Here is an 8,254-nt window from a genome sequence, read left to right as displayed (position 1 = left end):
TTTGAAAGCGAAGAGAGTATACGTTTCAAAAGCATTTTGAGCCAGGCATAGTGGCTCATGCTGCAATTATAGCAACCCGGAGGCTGGGGCTACATATATACTGAGTTCCAAGCCAAACTCGACTACATGGTGACACCCTGTCTCAAAAAGAAACAAAATATTTAAAATTCTCTTGCATTTATATATTGGTGTGCATGTGAGTGCATACATGCCTGTGTGCATGTGGTGTGTGTATATGTGTGTGCCGTGGGGGGGAGTGGGGAAGGTTCCCACCATGTTGCACATGCAGAGGTCAGAGGACGACCTTAGGCAGCTGGCTCACTCCTTTCACCAGGTAGGTCCCAGGAACTGAACTTGGGTCACCAGGCTTGGAAGTAAGCACTTCACCCACCAAGCCATCTAACCACACTCAGAATACATGGACTGTTATTGTGTTAGGTCCAAATACAGGCTCAATAAATACAGTGTTTAAATGGCGTAGAGCTTGTTGTTGAAAAATCTAGAAACTATGGGTTAGGGTTTGAAATATGTGCCCAGGAAGAACAATGAATTTTCTACATATAAAATGTTTCTTAAAACTGATAATTAAAACAATCTGATCTTGGATCTAAACAAACAGATGTCACAAACCACTGAGAGTAGAACAGCTCAGAGTGTTAGGAGGGACGTTTCAAATACTAGTTTATTTAAAGGGAAAAAGAGAAGGCCATGAAACCTGCTAACTCTTTCAGAGAAAGTTTGATTCCCTAACACCTTATACCATAAAAGTCCTTAAGAAAGGGGCTGTATATGAAAAGGCACACAAGATCATTAATAGAGGGATACAGATGGATAATAATCTTATTTTGGAATTTGATTTTTGAAAACAGAACACCAATAGAAATTCCACTCCATTTAAATTTATATTTAGTGGCCCATACCTTTAATCTCAAGGAGGCAAAGGCGGGTGGGAATCTATGAGTTCAAAAATAGCCTGGTCTACACAGTAAGTTCTGGGCTAGCCAGGGCTACATAGTAAGAGCCTGTCTCAGGGTTTGATTGCTAGATTTGATTACAAAATAAGTTTAAATTTATTTAAATAGAAAACACATACATTTCAAAGAAAATAAACTTAAGAAATAATTAGGGGATGTGAAAATATGTAGCTACAGAATGTTAATTGCAGTTCATACGACATGTGTGTATGTAAATGTGTAAATTTCTCTATTACAGGTATGTATTAGATTGACTTGTTCACTCGGTAACTTAACTCCTGGTACACTATCACTCACTCCTCTATGTCCTGTAATCTTTTAATATCCTTTTAATTTCTTGGCTGAAGATCAAGCAGAAGTGACCACAAATGCTGTACCACAACCTCCTCCAACCCCAGCATCAGTTAAGTCTCCTCCTGTGGATTAAGGTTATGGGTTTAGTGTTGCAGCCACACAGAGCAGAGCCTGAAGAAAACCAGAAGCTTTTCAACATTCTTTGCCTTTTTCTAGACAGAGTTGGTAGAGACTATGTCTATATGTAGGTGAGGGCTGGCACCAGTTAGGTCTAGGCCATGATTGGTTTAAATAAATAAATAAATAAATAAATAAATAAATAAATAAATAAATAATAAATAACAAGACAGGGACAAAGCTTTTGTAAGGCGGGAAAGAAGGGTAAGGGGGGGGGGGGAGAATCAAGATGGAGACAGAGAAGATTGACCCAGATCTGGGCAGTCTTGATTTGTCAAGGTAGTTATGTATATTTAAGGGATGAATTTCTGTAGGCAAATTTATCTTATCTAGGTGGGCGGTTTATATCCTTATCAATTGGTTGTGAGTTCATTGTGAGGATGTATCGTAGATTGAGAATTTAACATATAAATAAATCTGATTGATAAATTCCAGTTTATTGGGTCATGATTTCACTGGGTTGTTGGGAGTATGAGCAGAGTCCGTGGTAGGGAGCTGTGATAGGCCAGTCCATGCTGGATTTCTTGTGCTGTGATTTTACTGGGTAGCTGGAACCAGAGAATACATGACTAGCAGAGAGCTGCCAGGAGAGATACTAACCAGAGATAAAATATGGTTGGTTCCATTTGGTCCTACAGGTACGAGAACTAACACTAGAGACCAGCATAGCAAGATGCCACACTGAAACAGCCCATGGACTGCCTGGATCACAAAGTACTTGGGGACAATGTGGAACTGCTAAGATAAAGATAGCCCATAATGCCATGCAGCACCACGGGTGCCTGCGCTAGTGTGGGGTTAAAGGTATAGCCATTTTTTTAATATTTACTGAAACAGAGATTGACACATTCCTATGAGACAGATAGAAGAGTTAGAATGTCTTGATATCAACAGATAGCTTATTCACTTTTCCCTTCCCTTACCATGTGAAGAACAAACATATGCGTGCTCAGTGCAATTCCACTTGGAATGATTGACAGGATTTTTACTATTGACATTAGAGACTGACCTTATCTCAATGTAGCTCTTTTATCCGAAGGCATTTTCTTTGTTTTGATTTAACTTATTTGAATATTGAAGTAAATGTGCTTTTGTTTTCTTCCCTTGGTATTTGCAACATTGGAAGCCTTTGACCATCTTAAGCTAGAGGAGAGAGATCCCACAGTAGGTTGGCCCTAAAACCCTCAGAGGAAACCAAAGGTGAAAGATACGGGAAAAGGTGGCCAGCCCTGCCATTGGTAGATTTTGTTTCTAGGCTTCTAAGGGGTGAAATAATTAGTTCCTTTGCTCAGACCAAGGACTAGGAACTGGGAAATAGATGGACAAAGGCAGAGGGAGGAAGTAGAAGACTCACATGACAAAAGCCATGACTCTGGGAGTGGATTTGGGAAGGCGAGTGTGGAGAAGGGACTCTTCAGGACACATTAAATGCCAGGAGACCCTACCACCCAGGTGTTGCCCTAATACACAGTGTGGTAATCTGCCATGGAGCCTCCAGAAGGTATGTTAAGAAGCAAACCCCTATCTCTCCCCATAGGAAATTGTGCCTGTGTCCAGACAGTAGGCATGGTCCCTGTCTCATTCCCTTCCCACAGTCACAAGGTGTTTTCAGACCAGAAGTCCCATTGGTAGAACTGAGTCAGTTAGATCCCACACTGGTGGCTGGCATGCTCAAATGAGTAGCTGGGAACATTGAGGCTGCAATACAGTAAACAACAACCTTGGTGTAGGCCTTTGTTAACTGCTTAGAAATAAAATAAGCAAAGCCTTAAACAGAGCACATCGCAGGGGAAATATCTGCAGATTTAATCGCACATCCCTCAAAAGAAATAAACAAAAATGTCAGCTTCCAAAACCAGCATTAACCAGATAAAAAGGATAGAGTGTATGAATGTAGGGAAGGGAAAGGGGTGGTTGCAGATATAACCCTCCATCCCTCCTTGAAGGTAGGAAGCGACAAAGGCAACACTGGAGATGCTAATGCTGACGTAGGAAACATTTGTTTCCATTCCATTCTGGAGGCTCTGGGAAGACATTGTCAAGGGAGCTTGAGGATTGGAAGGTACGAGCAGTTTGCTTTTTTCTGGAAGAAGACAGAGAGACACAAGCCAGGCCATAGTAGAATCTGACCAAACTTTGGCCATAGGAGGCTCACAGTGAGAACCATCAGCTATGATGGAGCAGAGGGAGAAACCGAGGCAGTAGGGATGAGTGGCTTAATTGATTTGTTACTTACTGGACTTGAGACTAATTTCCTATAATTGTATACATTTAAGAATGAGGTGAATTAGCATGTCTAAATATAAGAGCTTTCACGTATTTTATTTAGGTGTATCATGTAGCTTCTAATGAAATCCAGTAAATACAGGAAATGACTATAATATAACTTAGCAAACACACTATATTCCTGAACAGTTATCTGGTAGAGGGGTGATGAGTGATATTTTTAACTTCCCAAGTGAACTTCTGTTTCTATATTCTTCAAGTTCTTCAGTGCATAGAGGTTTTCATGACACAAACGAACAAAGAAATCTTAAGCGCTGCCTAACCCACACTGCTGCAGAAACACACCTACATTTTCCAGATAATACGGTTTATCGTTTAGTGATTGGGACACTGAGCTTTGCCTAAACTACATCTATTTGCACAACAAAGGATAGTGCTTGTCGGGAAATTGTTAGCTCGGTGCCGTGATAAGATCCCAGAAGCATCATTTGCCTATGCTCACAGCCTGCTCTCTTCTCCCTCACAGCATTCCTTCTAAATGGGGTAATGACCTTGACTTGTCCATCATACTGCGGCAGGCTTGCAGAGAGGCAAAGGAGAGGAAAAGGGGCTGAATGCCTGAAAGTCACAAGCCCTCGACCTATGTGAGGACTGCTCAGTTTGGGAAGAGAACATGGAAGAACACGTCCTACTCCCCGTATGCTATGCTTCTACCAGTGCACAGCCAGATCACAGGGGTTCCATGCCTTTCGGATTTGTTACCAGTGTCTCTGTACCAGGCAAGGTAGCATAGCAAAATTACCCTCTGGGCTGGTCAATCATTTCTATGAAAGAACGTGTGGAATGCTGTTGTTCTCTGCTTTCTTGAAAGGGAAAATAAAACCCCTGGAAGATTTCTGGAATGAATGACACAGCGGGTTCCTGCTTTCCAAACCACCACCGCCATAATACTGTATTTGAAGGCAGTACACTTCTGTGGTTTGGTCCATGGCAAAGTGGCCCAAACTCACCAGCCTCAATGCTTAGGAAGGACAGAAAGAATGAACTGATTATTTAAATTTGATTATCTTGCTTGTTTTCAAAGTTGTTTTCCATTCGGTGTGTTCTGCCAGGTTAGCCACAACCACTCTCGTTTCTAGAAATGGAGTCACTTTTTCCGGGGCTTACCAGAAATGTAAGAGCATATCTTGGGCTATCCACTCTGGGTGGCAATGTCAGATAAAGACTTCTCCCAGCTTTATGCAGGGTTTTCAGATTCAAAAAGAAGACAACACTAAGGGTTTCTTTCTTTTTAAAAACTCTGGAAGGTCTAGAACTTTCACAAGATACCGTGGCTTGGGGGTAGGTTCAAACCCATGCTTTTCAGTTCCTTGGTATGGCAGGGAGGGCCTCCCAGTAAGTAGTGCCTATCCTCCCTCTCCTTCCTTTGAAGATACAGGTGTGTGGTATCAGAGCGTGTACCAGGACATGAAGGGACCAGAGAAACCAGCTATGGTTCGTCATTGTCTCCTCACGATCTTTCTTTTCCCTGCTTCTCTCAGTGCTTACTTGTTTATTATAGACTTCTATGGGGAACCTGAGAGGAAGGAAAAAGAGAAAGTGGGGGGGGGGGAGAAAGAGGAGGAGGAGGAAGAGAGAGACAGAGATAGAGAGACAGAGAGACAGACAGAGAGACAGACAGAGAGGGAGAGAGACAGAGAGAGACGGAGACAGAGATAGAGACAGAGACAGAGACAGAGACAGAGGAAGAAAGTAGACAGACAGACAGACAGACAGACAGAACAGAGCTTCCAAGTATCAGGAACGGGTCCAGGAAATACGTTACCCCATTTGTCTTTCAAAAAGTTATTATTTGTTGTGAAATTTAATTGATGGGCAAAGAAGTGTTATATTTGTTAGAACTTAACCAATTATTTTAAGGCAAATGATGTGTCAAGTCAAAAGGTAGTCCTCTTTGTCTTAACCTTGCAGCCTTTGGTCAGACCTTGTCTAGATTCCCTCCTTCCCCAGGGTCACCCTTAGTGTGACTTCTGTATTAGTCACCCTGCTGACTTTTACCTTCATCGTGTGAGTATGACTCGATAGTCAGCTCCTATTTTGCCCAGTTTCATTCTTTAATTGAAATCAGACATGGTGTTCAGCCCTAGCTAGCTTCATCCACTCAGCCTTTTCTTGGTGCATTTTATGTGGGAATGGGGGGAGGACTACAATTCATTAATTTTCATTGTTTTGAAATAGTCACAGATGTGAATCTAATTATGGTATGCTCATCCATCCTTCCACTGACAACACCCTTGGCTGTTTGGACTCCAAAGCACAGTGTTGGCATGGGCAGACTTGCATTCTGTGCGGTGTGCACATGGACACAGGTTTCTCTATGGTCCCTATCATAGACTCTGTGGATTAGAAGTCCATTTTAACTTTAACTTTACATCAGTGCTAAACTGTTTTTCAGACAGGTGCCTCTGCTCCATACTGCCATCAGGAGTACCCTGGTGGTCCCATGCTGTTCACTTCTTCATGGTTAGAATTGTCAGATCTTTTTAGAAGTGCCATTATCAGGCAGCATCTGCATTTGTAACCTTGTGGTTGCAATGAAAGCAAGCCGCACTATTTTCCTGCAGTCTTATAGTACGAAGAGGAGTGTACAGCTAATGGTACTGATTTTGGATTTGGTTTGTTTGAACTTGAGTCCTAGTACCATGATACCTATGGTACTAGGCATTATGAATGTTAAATAATGTAATTCACAGAGTTGAAAATTGTGCCTGGCAGATAATGAGGACTATGTAAATTTTCATCATTACTCTGATGACTAAGACAACAGAATGTCTAGGATCAAATGCTGGTAAATATTTATGATATACTGAAAGGAAAATAAGATTATTTATTGATGCAACAAACAATTGAAGGACTCAGGATAGCATTTATTACTGAGGAGGAAAAGGGGTATGCAAAGTAGAAAACCCACATGGTAGGCATAGTGGTTTGAGGCAGGATAGAAACACAAGGAAATGATGGGGAAATGAAAAGGAAGAGCAACTTGGTACCCTTGGAGTACTGGTAAAGCATCTCTCCTGATCAGCACAATTAATAATGCCATGAAATTAATACTTTCATACATAAATGTGTTGTTAGAGTAGCAGTAACTTATGCCTAAGACTTGACTGTATATCACTTGAGGTGGGGCTGGATTCTGTTCCTCAGACATTGCCTGAGAATCTCAAACAGAACATTTTACAATAAAGATACACAACTTCTGTGTCTCTTGTGCGTCTGAATTTTACCTTATAGGATGTTGTTCTACCAGATGTCCCTCAAGAGCAAACCTGTATAAGATATCTTGGTGATTTGAATAAGAATGTCTCCCATAGGATTATGTATTTGAATACTTTGTTACCAGTTCATGGAACTGTTTGGAAAGGATTAGGAGGTGTGGCCTTGTTGTAGGAGTTGTGTCACTGCGGGGGTGGGGTGGGGTGGTGGCGGGGGTGTGTGTGGTGTGTGATTGAGGTTACCAAAGTTCACACCATTGTCGTTCTCAGTTAGTTCTCTCTCTGCTTCATGCTTATGAATCAAGATGTGAGTTCAGTGTTATGCCTGCCTGCTGCCGTGCTCCCCGCCATGATGGACTCAACCTCTGAGTCTGTGAGACATAATAAACTCTTCCTTCTATACGTTGTGTTGGTTGTGGTATCTCTTCATAACAATAGAAAAGTAACTAAAACATAGTATCTTCAAAATCCTATGTGTGACTGTTGTGAGGTTGATGGGCTGTGCAGTGTGAGTCACACATAGGTGTGTCTGGATTTCTTTTTAGTGATTCTCTTTCTCTCAAGTCTTGAACTGAAGCCTATATTCAAATTTCTTTAATAAAATCTCCATCTCTGCTTCATAAGCAGACTAATCTTGACATTCCCTAAGCCATGAACTCTGTTTTGGCCTAAAGGGAGATCCCTAAAACTCTAGGGAAATGCCTTAAGCTGCTGAAAGTGAGAGCAGGGAGCTGAACCTATATGATCACAGTTTCATGCACAGGGGAAGCTATGGATTAAACCTGATGACAAGGTATTAGAGCAAAGAGAGCTTTATACTGACTACAGCAGTTGAGGAGGACATCACAGTTTCAATAGGAATTTAAAACATAAATATGGGAGAAAGAATATTCCTACTAGAGATACAAAACTGTGGAGAAACAGTTTCTGAGGTGCGAGAGATGCGAGTCTAAATGTAGGGCTTACATGAACTTAAATACTTAAGCTATCTTCTCAGAGAGATTAGCACGTGGAAGAAAATTAGATTGGACTTAGATTCTAAATGGAATCTAGCCTTTATCTGACAGGGCATATATCTATAGTTATAACCAGCGTGCCCTTGACTGGGGCAGGGTAACAAGCTGTGAGGTGTGGCGCTAACTGGAAGGAAGGGTGAGAATATGAGTGTCTGGCCAAAGCTAAGTATCTCCCAAGGCATGAAGACTAAATGTGTTGGCTTCTTTTTTTTAACAGAGCAAGTAGCTTTGGGGCTCTGTCCTGGCTCTCTCCTGTCTTCTCCTATTCAAATTAGCAAGAGCAGAGCAGAAA

The 8,254-nt window shown here is 41.6% G+C and overlaps 1 long non-coding RNA gene across 1 annotated transcript in view; it reads left to right on the top strand.

The window, feature by feature from the left end:
- LOC148007887 (uncharacterized) overlaps positions 1-7,351 on the top strand; it is a 26,057-nt gene extending 18,706 nt beyond the window's left edge. Inside the window, exon 5 of the long non-coding RNA XR_015648148.1 lies at positions 4,198-7,351. This is a non-coding gene — a long non-coding RNA (uncharacterized LOC148007887). The remainder of the gene's footprint in view (positions 1-4,197) is intronic.
- Positions 7,352-8,254: the final 903 nt, after the last annotated feature.

This window comes from Rattus norvegicus, chromosome 1, assembly GCF_021556685.1.
Source record: "Rattus norvegicus strain SHRSP/BbbUtx chromosome 1, alternate assembly SHRSP_T2T, whole genome shotgun sequence".
In the NCBI taxonomy this organism is placed as follows: domain Eukaryota; kingdom Metazoa; phylum Chordata; class Mammalia; order Rodentia; family Muridae; genus Rattus; species Rattus norvegicus.
The sequence above is the reverse complement of the archived record's forward strand: the minus strand, read 5'-3'. Positions and strand labels throughout refer to the sequence as shown.